The sequence below is a fragment of the Lethenteron reissneri genome, unplaced genomic scaffold, assembly GCF_015708825.2.
Source record: "Lethenteron reissneri isolate LAM-NWPU_2019-01 unplaced genomic scaffold, ASM1570882v1 scaffold_1564, whole genome shotgun sequence".
Lineage (NCBI taxonomy): Eukaryota > Metazoa > Chordata > Hyperoartia > Petromyzontiformes > Petromyzontidae > Lethenteron > Lethenteron reissneri.
This window is the reverse complement of record NW_026891294.1, coordinates 68454-85840: the sequence shown is the minus strand read 5'-3', so window position 1 is coordinate 85840 and position 17387 is coordinate 68454.

Here is a 17387-nt window from a genome sequence, read left to right as displayed (position 1 = left end):
CACGCTGCCCCTATCACACACACGCTGCCCTCTATCATACACACGCACGCAATGACAAAGATCGCCCGTAAAGCCCGCGTCGACTCTTGGGACAAGTGTTGCGAGGGTGCACCAATGAAGGCTGGCACGAGGGTGTGGTGCAACCAACACCATCGACACAGCACACACGCACGCACACACACACCTACATGCATAAAGGTCTAAACAATCACACGTACACACACGTACATCACATTCACACACACCTACATGCATAAAGGTTTACACAATCACACGTACACGCACGTACATCACATTCACACACACTCCATACCAGAGAAGCCCGACAGCGTGACCAGACTGTTGGAGCAGGTTCTGTGACCCGCCACCTTCTTCAGGCCACGCGGCGCACGACGCGACTGGTGGGAGCACCACGCCCGGCCGCCTTTGTTGCCCACGTGGTGATGTGCAAATATCGCATGAGGTACTCGTTTGAGGGCGGAGTCGACCTAGGGGAGGCCCGGGACCGATTCATATCATTGCCACTGATGTTGTCCGTGAGCAGAAATCGAACTCGGGTCGCACACACACCGCGCGCACAGCACACACACACACACACCACACACACCACACACACCGCGCGCACACACACACACACACCACACACCGCACACATACACCGCGCACACACCGCACACACACCACACACACACACACCGCACACACACACCACCACACACACCACCACACACCGCACACACACATCATACACCACACACACCACGCACACACCGCACACGCACACACCGCGCGCACACACACCACCACCACACACCGCACACACACCGCACACACACACACACCACCACACACCCCACACATACTCTGATGGTGCATTGTCTTTGAGTTGTGCGCCTTTTGGCGTCATCTGGTCCAACCCATGTGAGACTAGGCTCTAAGGAAAGCTGTCTCGGGTGTGGACCAATCAACTTCAAGGACAGTGCACATACATTATCAGAGTTGTGTTTTTTGTTTGTATTATGACTGCAGGTATTGTGGTCTATGTAAACATGACTCCTCGTAAAAAGGTGTCAGTTTTGTTGCCAGATAGAAGGGTAAAAACAATTATCATATTTTTACTGGCAAATGAGGTTTCCATAGAATAAAATAATTATTTCCCTTCTACGTGAGTTTACCGAAAGAACCAAGAATATGAATCCCTGCAGTCACGAAAGCTTTAAATCGAAATGTAACTTGACGTAATGTGTTCCTGTCGATTGCGTTTAATAAACGCACACACACGTAGGAGACACCCCGTGTCACTGTCTTGCTATTGAAGGGACGTTTAATCTCTTAAACGTGAACACGAAAATCACCGACAGCAATAAACAATAAACAACCTATAACACTGGTCAACAAAAATATAGATGTACACATTGGCGATAGGGCAACACTCGGGCAGATAACGCATTGATGACACTGGTCAACACAAAAAAATAAATTCTGGCCTGGATTTTTGCAGCTGTTTTAGACATCTCATTTTGATGCTATCGGCATACCCCATTTTCATTGATTTTACCCGAAATTAACTCTGTCACTTATGATTGCAAGTCGTTGCGAGTCAGCGACTGCTTTAGTGTTCAAACATGGTGCTGTATTTTTAGGATAGTGTGTTTATAACATCATTTTATGTATATATCCACATTCATTTAATATTTTTCTTCCGCAGTTTTTACTCAAAATGCAATATTCGATATCTCAAAAACCTGACGTGATAGACAAAAACTGATGCCGGATTTGGAATCAGCAGCACCCCAAAATTACCTTAACCCCGTTGCAATACCTCTGGCCAGAAGAACAAGCGTTTTGACCAGTCTTATAATCAACGAGCAGTCCGGGAACCCGCCGTGGGAACGGGGAACTTCCGGCTGTCACGGCCGCCAACCCCGCTTAGCAGGGAGCCGCCAAACGAGATTCATTTTGAGTGCGGGCCCCCGGGGGGTTGAGCCGCCCCTCTCCGCCCCGCGCCCGGTGAGGGCGGCGGGAGAAGCGGCGCGTTGGCTGTCCCCGCTCTCCTGCGATCTCCGCCGCCGCGTCCCCCGTCGCCCAGCACGCCCCTCGTGACCCGTCGCAGCATCTCCCTGGTCTGGGTCCACCACGCCGAACCCTCCCTCGCCCCCCCTCCCATCTCCGCCCCCCTCCCCGCGCCCCCCCGAACCTCCCCCTGCGCTCCCCCCATTCTCTCCCGACCCTCGTGTCTCGAGCCGTGTGCGCGCAGTCTCTCCGCGTGCAGGTTTCGGGCGTTCTCCCTCTGCGCCTGCATCTGGCCTCTGACCTCCTCCCTCGCCCACCGCGCTCGCTCTCCCGCTCCCGCGTCCACGGCTCTCCCTCTCGCGCCCTCCGCCCCCCCTCTCAACGCCGCCGCTGCTGCCGCTGCCGCTGCTGCTGCTGCTGCTGCTCCGCCGCCCCCCCAAACTCCGCCGCCGCCGCCGCGTCCTCCGCCTCTCTGTGGGGGGGCTCCTTCGGACGGTCTCGAGTGGCCCCCCACGCCGGCGAGCAGCGCCAGCTGGTCGCTGTTCCTGCGTTCGTCCGCCCTCCTGCCGCCGCCGCCATTGCCGCCACCCGCTTTGCGCATGGCAGCTCGCCGCGGGTTGTTGTTGATTTTGTTGTTGTTGTTGATGTTGTTGTTGCTGTTGTTGATGTTGTTGTTGTTGTTGATGTTGTTGTTGATGTTGTTGTTGTTGCTGCTGTTGTTGTCGTTGTTGCTGTTGTTGATGTTGTTGCTGTTGTTGTTGTTGCTGTTGTTGTTGTCGCTGTTGTTGTCGTTGTTGCTGTTGTTGATGTTGTTGCTGTTGTTGATGTTGTTGCTGTTGTTGTTGTTGCTGTTGTTGTTGTCGCTGTTGTTGTTGTTGTCGTCCGCTCGCAGCTTGGCCTTCCGCAGCGTCGTGCTGAGTGAGGGTGGTGGTGCAGCGAGCACAGCTCCCTGTACCATCAACACCATCAACACCATCAACACCATCACCACCATCAACACCATCAACACCATCACCACCATCAACACCATCACCACCATCACCACAATCACCATCAAAACCATCACCACCATCACCACCATCACGACCATCACCATCAAAACCATCACCACCATCACCACCATCACCACCATCAACACCATCACCACCATCAACACCATCACCATCATCAACACCATCAACACCATCACCACCATCACCATCAACACCATCAACACCATCAACACCATCACCATCAACACCATCAACACCATCAACACCATCAACACCATCACCACCATCACCATCAACACCATCAACACCATCACCACCATCAACACCATCAACACCATCACCACCATCACCACCATCACCACCATCAACACCATCAACACCATCAACACCATCAACACCATCAACACCATCAACACCATCACCACCATCAACACCATCAACACCATCAACACCATCAACACCATCAACACCATCAACACCATCACCATCAAAACCATCAACACCATCACCACCATCACCACCATCAACACCATCACCACCATCACCACCATCACCATCATCACCACCATCACCACCATCACCATCAAAACCATCACCACCATCAAAACCATCACCACCATCAAAACCATCACCACCATCAACACCATCACCACCATCACCACCATCAACACCATCACCACCATCACCATCAAAACCATCACCACCATCACCACCATCACCACCATCAACACCATCACCACCATCAACACCATCAACACCATCACCACCATCACCATCAAAACCATCACCACCATCACCATCATCACCACCATCAACACCATCAACACCATCACCACCATCAACACCATCACCACCATCACCATCATCACCACCATCAACACCATCACCACCATCACCATCAAAACCATCAACACCATCACCACCATCACCACCATCATCACCATCACCACCATCACCACCATCAACACCATCACCATCATCACCACCATCAACACCATCACCACCATCACCATCAAAACCATCAACACCATCACCACCATCACCACCATCATCACCATCACCACCATCACCACCATCAACACCATCACCACCATCACCACCATCAACACCATCAACACCATCACCACCATCAACACCATCACCACCATCACCTACATGGGGGACCTTTGTGTATAGGTGCTGCTAACAGCACTTGCCCCTACAGCCTGCTAGAGGCTACACAGGGGACCTTCGTCTGTGTATAGGTGCTACTAACAGCACTTGCCCCTACAGCCTGCTAGAGGCTACACGGGGGACCTTTGTGTATAGGTGCTGCTAACAGCACTTGCCCCTACAGCCTGCTAGAGGCTACACGGTGGACCTTTGTCTGTGTAAAGGTGCTAACAGCACTTGCCCCTAGAGCCTGCTAGAGGCTACACGGGGGACCTTTGTCTGTGTATAGGTGATGCTAACAGCACTTGCCCCTACAGCCTGCTAGAGGCTACACGGGGGACCTTTGTCTGTGTATAGGTGCTGCTAACAGCACTTGCCCCTATAGCCTGCTAGAGGCTACACGGGGGACCTTTGTCTGTGTAAAGGTGCTAACAGCACTTGCCCCTACAGCCTGCTAGAGACTACACGGGGGACCTTTGTCTGTGTATAGGTGATGCTAACAGCACTTGCCCCTACATCCTGCTAGAGGCTACACGGGGGACCTTTGTCTGTGTATAGGTGCTGCTAACAGCACTTGCCCCTATAGCCTGCTAGAGGCTACACGGGGGACCTTTGTCTGTGTATAGGTGCTAACAGCACTTGCCCCTACAGCCTGCTAGAGGCTACACGGGGGACCTTTGTGTATAGGTGCTACTAACAGCACTTGCCCCTACAGCCTGCTAGAGGCTACACGGGGGACCTTTGTCTGTGTATAGGTGCTAACAGCACTTGCCCCTACAGCCTGCTAGAGGCTACACGGGGGACCTTTGTGTATAGGTGCTACTAACAGTACTTGCCCCTACAGCCTGCTAGAGGCTACATGGGGGACCTTTGTGTATAGGTGCTGCTAACAGCACTTGCCCCTATAGCCTGCTAGAGGCTACACGGGGGACCTTTGTCTGTGTAAAGGTGCTAACAGCACTTGCCCCTACAGCCTGCTAGAGGCTACACGGGGGACCTTTGTCTGTGTATAGGTGCTAACAGCACTTGCCCTACAGCCTGCTAGAGGCTACATGGGGGACCTTTGTGTATAGGTGCCACTAACAGCACTTGCCCCTACAGCCTGCTAGAGGCTACACGGGGGACCTTTGTCTGTGTATAGGTGCTGCTAACAGCACTTGCCCCTACATCCTGCTAGTGGCTACACGGGGGACCTTTGTCTGTGTAAAGGTGATAACAGCACTTGCCCCTACAGCCTGCCAGAGGCTACACGGGGCACCTTTGTCTGTGTATTTGATTTGACTCACGGGGGGGGGGGGGGTTAGCAGCCCACCCTCAGCCGGCCAAGGTGCAGCCTCGGCCGGTTGAGCAATCTAGCCGAGACCGGTGTCACTCCCAGGGACTAGGCCTTACCACGGGGCTCACCGGCGCAACGCCGCGTCGATGTCTGGGGAGTGGGATTTCTTGAGTTCTTTTCACCGTCGTTGTGTGCTTACACACTAAACAATGTCCTCGCAGCAGGAGGAGGAGGAGGTCCGACGTCGCGTGCCGATACCTCGGGCAGGAGGCCGCGGGCAGCCGTGACCACGTGATGCTGAGCAGGGCGCGTTTAGAATACGTAGTGTGGATAGGCGATCACGTGATGCGGGCGAGACTCGGATTCCGTAGAACTGATAAGCACGGCCCATAGACTTAGCACTGCACCATAGACTCAGCACTGTCATAGACTCAGCACTGCACCATAGACTCAACACTGCACCATAGACTGAACATTGTCATAGACTCAACATTGCACCATAGACTCAACATTGTCATAGACTCAACACTGCACCATAGACTCAACACTGCACCATAGACTCAACACTGCACCATAGACTCAACACTGCACCATAGACTCCACACTGCCCATAGACTCAACACTGCACCATAGACTCAACACTGCACCATAGACTCAACACTGCCCATAGACTCAACACTGCACCATAGACTCAACACTGCCCATAGACTCAACACTGCACCATAGACTCAACACTGCCCATAGACTCAACACTGCACCATAGACTCAACACTGCACCATAGACTCAACACTGCACCATAGACTCAACACTGCACCATAGACTCAACACTGCACCATATACTCAGCACTGCCCATAGACTCACACTGCACCATAGACTCAACACTGCCCATAGACTCAACACTGCCCATAGACTCAACACTGCCCATAGACTCAATACTGCACCATAGACTCAACACTGCCCCATAGACTCAACACTGCCCATAGACTCACCACTACCCATAGACTCAACACTGCACCATAGACTCAACACTGCACCATAGACTCAACACTGCCCATAGACTCACACTGCACCATAGACTCAACACTGCACCATAGACTCAACACTGCCCATAGACTCACACTGCACCATAGACTCACACTGCACCATAGACTCAACACTGCACCATAGACTCAACACTGCACCATAGACTCAAGTTCAAGTTCATGTATTAGGTACAGAGCCCTGTGAGCCATTCGGCTCTTGAATCGGGTGCAACCGCAACAAACAAAATACAAACAACATCTTAAAGTGAATATGTGACTATGTGCAAACAGAAAATCCAAGAAAAGACAGCAAAATATTGCAGAAAAAAGCACCGTTACACACCAACGCTGTATGCAAAAATCCCAGTGGGATGCAAGTCAAACAACAACAACAACCACAAGACAACTTAGATTAAGGCCATCAGTCTAACTCTGTACTACAACAAACAAACATGGCCAAACCAATACACTTTTCGAAATCACCAAAATAAAGCCATGAAAGCAATGAAACAGTGAACATAGGAACTGTGACGGAACTTTCACAATAAGCGGCATAAACAACATGTACTAGCAAAACTCTGCAGCCACAGCTGGCTGCATGAGCCACTCCACAACAACAGCAGCAGGAGCATCAATCGGAGTATTATAATTTCTCAATGCACCTTTAAGATCAGCACACTAAATCAAAACACAGGTCATACTTTGTAGCGATCATCCGGAGCGAAACATTGTATTTTAGGCCACTGAACAGAGGCGGTTTCTTCATTAGGGCGATTGGGCGACGCACCACCAATGTCATTGAACCACAGAGTCACGCGAGCCGTCACTGTGCCTCTGGATATAGTCCAATCAGCGTCATGTCACGTTCTGTGGAGTACCGCCTCCTTTTGGGCGATTTCACTCTGGCTGAGAATCGCCCAGAGTGTTCCCATAGACTTACATTCAAAGGTGTTTTTTTTCGAACGGGGGGCGCTGCAATGCATTCTCTACGGCTTCCGGGAGGGCTCGCCCTAACGTGCTTACGTCATCATACGTAAGCACGTTTCATCCAACAATATTATTTGTCGCCACCTAGTGGAATCTTTAATAAAATAAACTGAGTGGATTGTAATAATAGTGAGTATAGAAACAAACAAGATGTATTGTAAGAGTCACTTTATTTTTCATTAATAATAAACAAGTGAAGTTGCCTTTACATGCTTAAGCTGTTAATTTATCCATTGCATGGGTGGACCTTATCCTTATCAATCATCCAGACATTTGCCCCCCCTGAGAGATGTTGCAGGAGCCGCCACTGCCACTGAATCGCGCTGGCAGCTAGGGGTGTAACAACTCCTCTAGAGCAGTTTTGAGTGAAGATCTCATAGGTAGTGACTCAAGTTTCAATTTATTGGCAACAGCATTCCAGACCCTGGGGGCATCAATAGCAAAGGCCCTTCCTCCAGTATCTGTACGGCAATAGGGAATGTGAAGCTGGTAAATGAGTGTAGACCTTAGGTCACATTTGTTCTACGCGACTTTACCGAAAGAACCAAGAAAATCAAACTCCTGTATTGTTGATTCTTTCGGTAAAGTCACGTAGAAGGGAAATAATAAACATTTTACGTAAGACAATTATTTTATTATAAAACACGTAATAACATTATTTTACTATTATAATACAACTATTTTATTTCGATTTAAAGCTTTCGTGACTGCAGGGATTCATCATCTCGTAGTCCACTCACTGGCATTGACTGTGTATCTTGTTCTTTGGTTTGTTAGGTGAAGTCACGTATAAAGATAAAATAATAAATTAAATTAAATAATAGCATACGACGTTTCGATTGCAACACAAGCAATCATCATCAGGTATAATGAAATAGCGACATAGAATCTAACCAGAAAACTATAGACAGACATATAAGCAGACAGATATCACCAAGATACACAGAGAGAGAGCAACACAGGCACAGAGAGGGGTGATCGTCTCTGTGGGGAAGCCCTTAAATAGACAGAGGGGGGCGGAGGCAGAGAGAGGGAGGGGTTAGAGAAAAAATTTACATGTCAATGAGTACGAAGGGAGGCGTAGTAAAGTAAGCAGGCTTAGAGGGAGACAGAACACACTAAATTAAATAACCTAGCAAAGAATCGAAATGTTATGTAAAACGACACACAATTAACGCACAGCCTGGTCGACTACGTATTTCAAAGATTGCTAAGTTACCGAAAAAACCAAAGAATAATTCCTGCAGTCACGAAAGCTCCAAAATTAAGATTGTGCATCTTGTGTTCTCCGCAGGGAATGCATTATTTGCTCCGCTGCGGGTCTCCTGCCACCGTTCTCCCATTCACATGTTTCATTGCTTCTACATACTATTATCATTCCCTCCCTGTGTTAATGCTACCCTCTGCCCCCTCCCTTTGATGGATCGGTAGGGGGACGTAGGGATGTATACTCTTAGTTCTTTCGGTGAAGTCACGTAGGTAAAAAATGAAACCAAAATTAATAAAAAAAACAATAAATTTCGATTTAAAGCTTTCGTGCTATGCAGTTTATACTTTAGTTTTTATTATGTAGTTTATACTTTAGTTTTCTACGTGGTTGTTTAGTAACTGCAGCTACATACTGTTAACATTCCCTCCCTTTGTTAATGCTACTCCCTGCACCCTCCCTTGGTGCTGCTGATCCTGCATAATTCATGGTCATAATATGACTTTGAAACCCCCCCGCCCACCTCCTACGCATTTCCCATGAATATGCTAAATTCCTCTTGATGTGCACATTCTTTTGTCAAGGCGCTCTTCTTCCACCTCCAACCCAGCTTATATATAAAGTGTTAGGATGAGGGATGCAACAGGGCATCCGATCTATGGTGGAACAAAAACATTTCGTGGATTCTTCCGCTCAGGTCCCACGCGACAAATGAAACGCGTGAGAATGGATTACATTCAATTACGAGTTTGCATTTTAGACTAATCGGGCAAACGAAACGGCATGGACGGGAAAGAAAGCCACAGTGAGAAGCAGCACAAAACGAGAGGGTAAAATGAGACAAAAAGTAACCGTTTATTTTAAGCGAATAGCAATCTAGAATTTTGACAATTCATCGAATCGCTGAGAGGGTGAATTGTCACATGCCTAGTGAGCGCCTCGCTACGTATCTATGTATGTTGAACTTCTTTCGCACCGTACGTAGCCAGCCGTACTAATCGGAGGTGCCATGACGACGATGTTAAAGATCCTGTTGCACAGTTTCAAGGCAGAGTTCACCAGCCCACCAAACACAAGCCCAACTCACATGAACCCGAACTAGCCAGCCAGTCACTCCTAGTTCTACACCTAACTCTCACCAGACGGCCAAATAGTTCTAACGCGAACTAGCCAGCCAGTCACTCGTAGTTATACCCCTAACTCTCACCAGACGGCCAAATAGTTCTAACGCGAACTAGCCAGCCAGTCACTCCTAGTTCTACCCCTAACTCTCACCAGACGGCCAAATAGTTCTAACGCGAACTAGCCAGCCAGTCACTCCTAGTTCTACCCCTAACTCTCACCAGACGGCCAAATAGTTCTAACGCGAACTAGCCAGCCAGTCACTCCTAGTTCTACCCCTAACTCTCACCAGACGGCCAAATAGTTCTAACGCGAACTAGCCAGCCAGCCACTCCTAGTTCTACCCCTAACTCTCACCAGACGGCCAAATAGTTCTAACGCGAACTAGCCAGCCAGTCACTCGTAGTTCTACCCCTAACTCTCACCAGACGGCCAAATAGTTCTAACGCGAACTAGCCAGCCAGTCACTCCTAGTTCTACCCCTAACTCTCACCAGACGGCCAAATAGTTCTAACGCGAACTAGCCAGCCAGTCACTCCTAGTTCTACCCCTAACTCTCACCAGACGGCCAAATAGTTCTAACGCGAACTAGCCAGCCAGTCACTCCTAGTTCTACCCCTAACTCTCACCAGACGGCCAAATAGTTCTAACGCGAACTAGCCAGCCAGTCACTCCTAGTTCTACCCCTAACTCTCACCAGACGGCCAAATAGTTCTAACGCGAACTAGCCAGCCAGCCACTCCTAGTTCTACCCCTAACTCTCACCAGACGGCCAAATAGTTCTAACGCGAACTAGCCAGCCAGTCACTCGTAGTTCTACCCCTAACTCTCACCAGACGGCCAAATAGTTCTAACGCGAACTAGCCAGCCAGTCACTCCTAGTTCTACCCCTAACTCTCACCAGACGGCCAAATAGTTCTAACGCGAACTAGCCAGCCAGCTACTCCTAGTTCTACCCCTAACTCTCACCAGACGGCCAAATAGTTCTAACGCGAACTAGCCAGCCAGTCACTCGTACTTCTACCCCTAACTCTCACCAGACGGCCAAATAGTTCTAACGCGAACTAGCCAGCCAGTCACTCCTAGTTCTACCCCTAACTCTCACCAGACGGCCAAATAGTTCTACCCGAAGACATTTCCAATCAGCCACTACTACTAGTACTAGCTATTCCTATAACGCAAATGTAGCAAACTAGCAACTGGCACCACGCATCCTGTGAACTTAACGACTCCCGAACCGTACCTTTGCCAGACCCACAACACCTGTTGTGTTCCCTTGTGGTGGATATCCCTGTACTGGATGAGCGCGCCTTGCAACACGACCTTAAGTGTGTCACAACGGAAGTACCGTTCGCGTTACTCAAAAAGTATTGCTTTGTTTTTTTTAAACATGAACGAAAATTGAAGTTACGTGGGAAGACAGCCCCGGGGATGTCCGGAGTGGTGTGTTACCTGTCTGCACTAGACGCTGGGGTTTAGGTTCTCTGTTTAACAACAGCGGCTATAGACACACAGGCCGGGGCGCTCGCTCATGAGCCGGCGACGTTCCTACCGGGCAGCACGTAGCCACGACCGCACATTAACAACAACAATCACACGGCCCGGCAAACCACGTAAAGCACACAACAACAACAACAACAACGCGGATTTCTGACAACGGTCCACACCCACAACGTGCGGGCCCCCGCCTCACCGGCAGTTTCAACCGAGTGAAACGCCGTTTAGTGCCACGATTTAATTTCCCCTCGCCACCTTTCTTTCTCTCTCACGATGGCCCCAAAAAAGTCCTCTCTTCCTCGCGTCGTCTTTACTCACTCAGGACAGATGCCACATACGAGGCCCTGACTGCATGTCTTCTCAACCCATCTCTCCCCCAATGTCCCCTAAAACGGCCTCTCTCCCTCCCTCTTCCTCGCGTCATCCTCACTCAGGAAAGGTGCCACAAGATCCACCCAAATGCATTTCCCAGAGCGGTTCGGCCGGCGCCCTGTCACTCGTTGGTCGGCCAACCCCGAGCTCGACCAATCGCGACGTGACTCTCCGCCAATCGCGACTCTCCGCCAATCGCGACGCGACTCTCCGCCAATCGCGACTCTCCGCCAATCGCGACTCTCGGCCAATCGCGACTCTCCGCCAATCGCGACGCGACTCTCCGCCAATCGCGACTCTCCGCCAATCGCGACTCTCCGCCAATCGCGACGCGACTCTCCGCCAATCGCGACTCTCCGCCAATCGCGACGCCCCTTGCCCCCACCGCCTCCCTATGCGCTGTATCAAATCTAATCGCGCTCAACAGACTAGGCCGCAGCCCGCCGCCGTTACGAAACTGTGGCGGGAGAGGTTCGAGGCGGGCGTTAAAACCGATGCGAGCGAGCCGTCAGTGGGTTCATTTTTGTTTGTGCACACTAATAATGCATTCTAGATTTGAAGCTTTCGTGACTGCAAGGATTCATATTCTTAGGTTTTTTCGGTAAAGTCACCGTGTAGGTAAAAAACATCAAAATTAATGAAAATAAAATACAACAAAAATCACGACGTTTTGGAGGCAACACAAGTCTCCGTCATCAGGTGGGACTAATAATGCACTTTACACGGGAAACCCTGAGGGTCCTTCATTTAGATACAGTATATGGCCAATTCATTTATGAGTGTTTGGAGTGAGATGAACCCAGATAACCCGGAGAAACTCTGGCATATCGATGGGATAATACTCAAAGCTTTGTACAGATTCTAATATAAAGGACTCTTCTCACCCTGGACACTCACTGTTTGAGCTGTTGCCATCAGGCAGACGATTCAGATCAGTCAAAACAAGGACAAACAGATTCAAACAGAGCTTTTATCCTACAGCGATCAGCACACTCAATAATGCTAATTAATTATTAAGTAATAGTGTTTACAATTGATTGTGAAATAGAGATGTGCAATGACAAAATGTAACCTTATGTGGGCATGTGGGTATACTTGGGCTGTTTTTATATATAGTATAAATTGATTATCTTTCATTTAATTTTATTTTTATTTTCTTGTTTCATTTAATTTAAATTTATGAATGATGCCCTGACTGGTGAGCATTTTAAATTTCGTTGTACTGGTGACAATGACAATAAACGATCTATATATATATTCATTGTATACTGTCCTGCCATTTTCGAGCCACCTTGTAGCCCAAGCCAACAACCACCTGGTTTTCCGAGCCAGTCTCCCATTCAAGTATTTTCCTGCTTCAACGCTGCTTCGCTTCTAAGATCTGACGACACCGAACTGACTCATAAAACATTGCTTCGTTAAATTTCGATTTAAAGCTTTCGTGACTGCAGGGATTCATCTTCTTGGTTCTTTCGGTAAAATCACGTAGAAGGGAAGTAATAAAATAATAAAAATAAAACACAATAAAATAAAATAATTCTCACGACGTTTCGGCCACAACGCAAGCAGCCGTCTTCAGGTGAAGAATGAGACACTGCCAAGCTAGGAGCTTATATATAAGCTGCGTTGGAGGTGGAAGAAGAGCGCCTTAACAAAAAGAATGTGCACATCAAGAGGAATTTAGCATATTCATGGGAAATGCGTAGAAGGTGGGGGGGGGTTTCAGTCATATTATGCCCATGCATTATGCAGGATCAGCAGCACCAAGGGGGGTGCAGGAAGTAGCAGTAACAAAGGAAAGGAATGTTAATGATATGTAGCTGCAGTTACTCAACAACCACTTAGAAAACTAAAGTATAAACTACATAAAAAACATCGTGTTTCTTCTTTATACTGGGTTGGTGGCTGGTAGTCGGCTCAACGGCTTTGTACAGGATTATGGATTTGGGTCCCAAGCTTCTTAACGCGACAAATCTCGCAGAATTCGTGGTTACAAATGCGTGAAAATGATCTGGCCGAGGATGCCATCTGCTGGCAATTATTGGAGCATGCCCGGAGGAGTTGTGATAGTGACTGAATGATAGCTTCTGTGTATCGTGAGCAAATAAAATAAATTGACCCAATTCTAAGACTTTCTGTAAATGATGAAAACACATCAAACAGTAACATGTGCTATTGTGAGTAAAAACGTGGTCTTTCCAGCATGCTTTGCATGGCACGTGGCATTCTGCTTGCTGAACCAGGAAAGACTCAAGTCATAACTCTTCCAAAAGGGTCCTGTCAAGTTTTCGCAGTAGGTGGAGTTGTTGGTACGTGTAGTCTTGTAATGATTTTTCTTAAATTAAAGCTGAGCGATATGGAGGTCCCATGTTGATGATATAGAGTAAATTTTTCCCCATTGGAATACTTCTGAGCTATACCAGTTATATGTATTTTTTTTAACGTTGACTGATGACGATGTTGAAGGTTACAGAGATCATGATTGCCTTTGGACAAGTGAAAAATTAACCCGTAAAAACAAAGTTTTTCACTATAAATCCTTTATATGCGTGGCATCGGCTAGAGTCATCTCGTCCTCTGGCTTGAGATGGCTGCCACCTATGGGTCAGATGATTGCCTGACACCATTAAGCAATTGGTAATTAAATACAAAAAAAATTCCTAAAAGTGTAAAATTTTGCAAAAAAAATTTTCACGAAAATAAGTTGTCACGCACAACGAGTCTGTGTGCAAAATGTCAGCTCGATTAGATCACGGGAAGTGGGTTAAAAACGACCGAAAGATTTGCACGGTCCTAAGCACGCAAGCGAACTTAATATAAAGGATTAAATAAGTATAACCCGTAAAAACAAAGTTTTTCACTCTAAATCCTTTATATGCGTGGCGGCTAGAGTCCTCTCGTCCTCTGGCTTGAGATGGCTGCCATCTATGGGTCAGATGATTGCATTGCACCATTAAGCAATTGGTAATTAAATATAATATTTTTGTCCTAAAAAGTGTAAAATTTTGGAAAAAAAATTTTCACGAACATTAATTGTCACGCACAACGAGTCTGTGTAGCAAAATGTCAGCTCGATTGGATCACGGGAAGTGGGTTAAAAAAACGACCGAAAGATTTGCACGGTCGTAAGCGCGCAAGCAAGCAAGCGAGTGAACTTAATATAAAGGATTTTTAAATAAGCTAATACCTCAGTTGGATTTACCTGTTAAGATAAAAACAAACGTTTAGTTTTATTCATATATATTTAAAGTGACTTGTTTACGTGCTCTATACTTTGTACTCATATCGTTTTTTTGTATTGTTGTTGTAATAACGCTCTGACCCACCCCGACTGGACGTCTGTGTAAAAGAGCTTTAAAGCTCATCGGATTCCTCCAGCACGCACGAGCCCCCCGGCTCAACGCTGTGGGGGTGCCTGTGACGTCCCCACCGCGTGCCAGCCAGCCAGCAAAACTTAAGAAAAGCATAATACTGTATAGAATACGTATATGATATTCTTAGGTTTTTTCGGTAAAGTCACGTAGGTAAAAAACATCAATATTAATGAAAATAAAATAAAACAAAAATCACGTTTCGGAGGCAACACAAACGTCGTGATTTTTTTTTTCTTTTTTTTTCATTAATTTTGATGTTTTTACCTACGTGACTTTACCGAAAAAAACCTAAGAATATGAATCCTTGCAGTCACGAAAGCTTCAAATCTAGAATTAAAATCTGGTCATGCCTCGTACCCCCCAGAAAGGGCATCTCGCACACTCAGGGGGTGCGTGCACCCCGGCTAAGAATTCTCATGAATGTGTTGATCCAACGGGATTATCAATAACAAGTAAACCCGTAAAAACAAAGTTTTTCACTCTAAATCCTTTATATGCGTGGCGGCTAGAGTCCTCTCGTCCTCTGGCTTGAGATGGCTGCCACCTATGGGTCAGATGATTGCCTGCCAGCATTAAGCAATTGGTAATTAAATATTTAATTAGTTTTCCCTAAAAAGTGTAAAATTTTTGATTTTTTTTTCACGAACATTAATTGTCACGCACAACGAGTCTGTGTGCCAAATGTCAGCTCGATTGGAACTTAATATAAAGGATTTAAAAACGTTAAATGTTAATGAACTCTACGCTAGCGTTAATTATTCCATCGATTCTAACCGCGAAGTCGAATCGACTCCGCAGCGTAAGTGCGGCAGAGTTAATGAATCGAACTCATCGATTCCAACCGCGAATCGAATCGACTCCACAGTGTAAGTACAACAGACTTAATGAATCGAACTCATCGATTCCTACCGCAAATCGAATCGACTCCGATCCGGAAGTGAACCCCCCCCGGCGGTTTCCCGCGCTTTCTCACGCGTCTGTGCACCGCAACAGTCGATTATTACACATTTCCACCCGATACACCTCCTTGCATGTTGAACATTGCGTGCGATTCAAGCCCTTCTCGCTGCCAAAGGGAAGTTTATGTTCGCAACATTTATCGCGAAGAAGCGAAGGTGGGTGAGTGGGTGAGTGGGTGGGTGAGTGGGTGAGTGAGTGGGTGGGTGAGTGAGTGAGTGGGTGAGTGAGAGGGTGAGTGAGTGAGTGGGTGAGTGAGAGGGTGAGTGGGTGGATGAGTGAGTGAGTGGGTGGTGAGTGAGTGGGTGGGTGAGTGGGTGGTGGTGGGTGAGTGGGTGGGTGGGTGGGTGAGTGGGTGGGTGGGTGGTGAGTGGGTGGGTGGGTGGGTGAGTGGGTGGGTGGGTGGGTGAGTGGGTGGGTGGGTGGGTGAGTGGGTGGGTGGGTGGGTGAGTGGGTGGGTGGGTGAGTGGGTGGGTGGGTGAGTGAGTGGGTGGGTGAGTGGTGGGTGAGTGGGTGGGTGGGTGAGTGGGTGGGTGGGTGAGTGGGTGGGTGGGTGGTGGGTGAGTGGGTGGGTGGTGGGTGAGTGGTGGGTGGGTGGGTGGTGAGTGGGTGGGTGGGTGAGTGAGTGGGTGGGTGGGTGAGTGAGTGGGTGGGTGAGTGGGTGGGTGGGTGAGTGGGTGGGTGGGTGAGTGAGTGAGTGGGTGGGTGAGTGGGTGAGTGGGTGGGTGAGTGGGTGAAGTGGGTGGGTGAGTGGGTGAGTGGGTGGGTGGGTGAGTGGGTGGGTGGGTGGGTGAGTGGGTGGGTGGGTGGGTGAGTGGGGTGGGTGGGTGGGTGAGTGGGTGGGTGGGTGGGTGAGTGGGTGGGTGGGTGGGTGAGTGGGTGGGTGGGTGGTGAGTGGTGGGTGGGTGGGTGAGTGGGTGGGTGGGTGGGTGGGTGGGTGGGTGGGTGAGTGGGTGGGTGGGTGAGTGGGTGGGTGGGTGAGTGGGGTGGGTGGGTGAGTGGTGGGTGGGTGAGTGAGTGGGTGGGTGGGTGGGTGAGTGGGTGAGTGAGTGGGTGGGTGGGTGGTGTGAGTGGGTGGGTGGGGTGAGTGAGTGGGTGGGTGAGTGAGTGAGTGAGTGGGGTGAGTGAGTGATTGGGAGTGAGTGATTGGGTGAGTGAGTGGGTGAGTGGGTGGGTGGGTGGGTGAGTGAGTGATTGGGTGGGTGAGTGGGTGGGTGAGTGAGTGAGTGGGTGAGTGATTGGGTGGGTGAGTGGGTGGGGTGAGTGAGTGAGTGGGTGGGTGGGTGAGTGAGTGGGTGGGTGGGTGGGTGAGTGAGTGAGTGGGTGGGTGAGTGAGTGGGTGAGTGGGTGGGTGAGTGGGTGGGTGAGTGAGTGAGTGGGTGAGTGAGTGATTGGGTGAGTGAGTGGGTGAGTG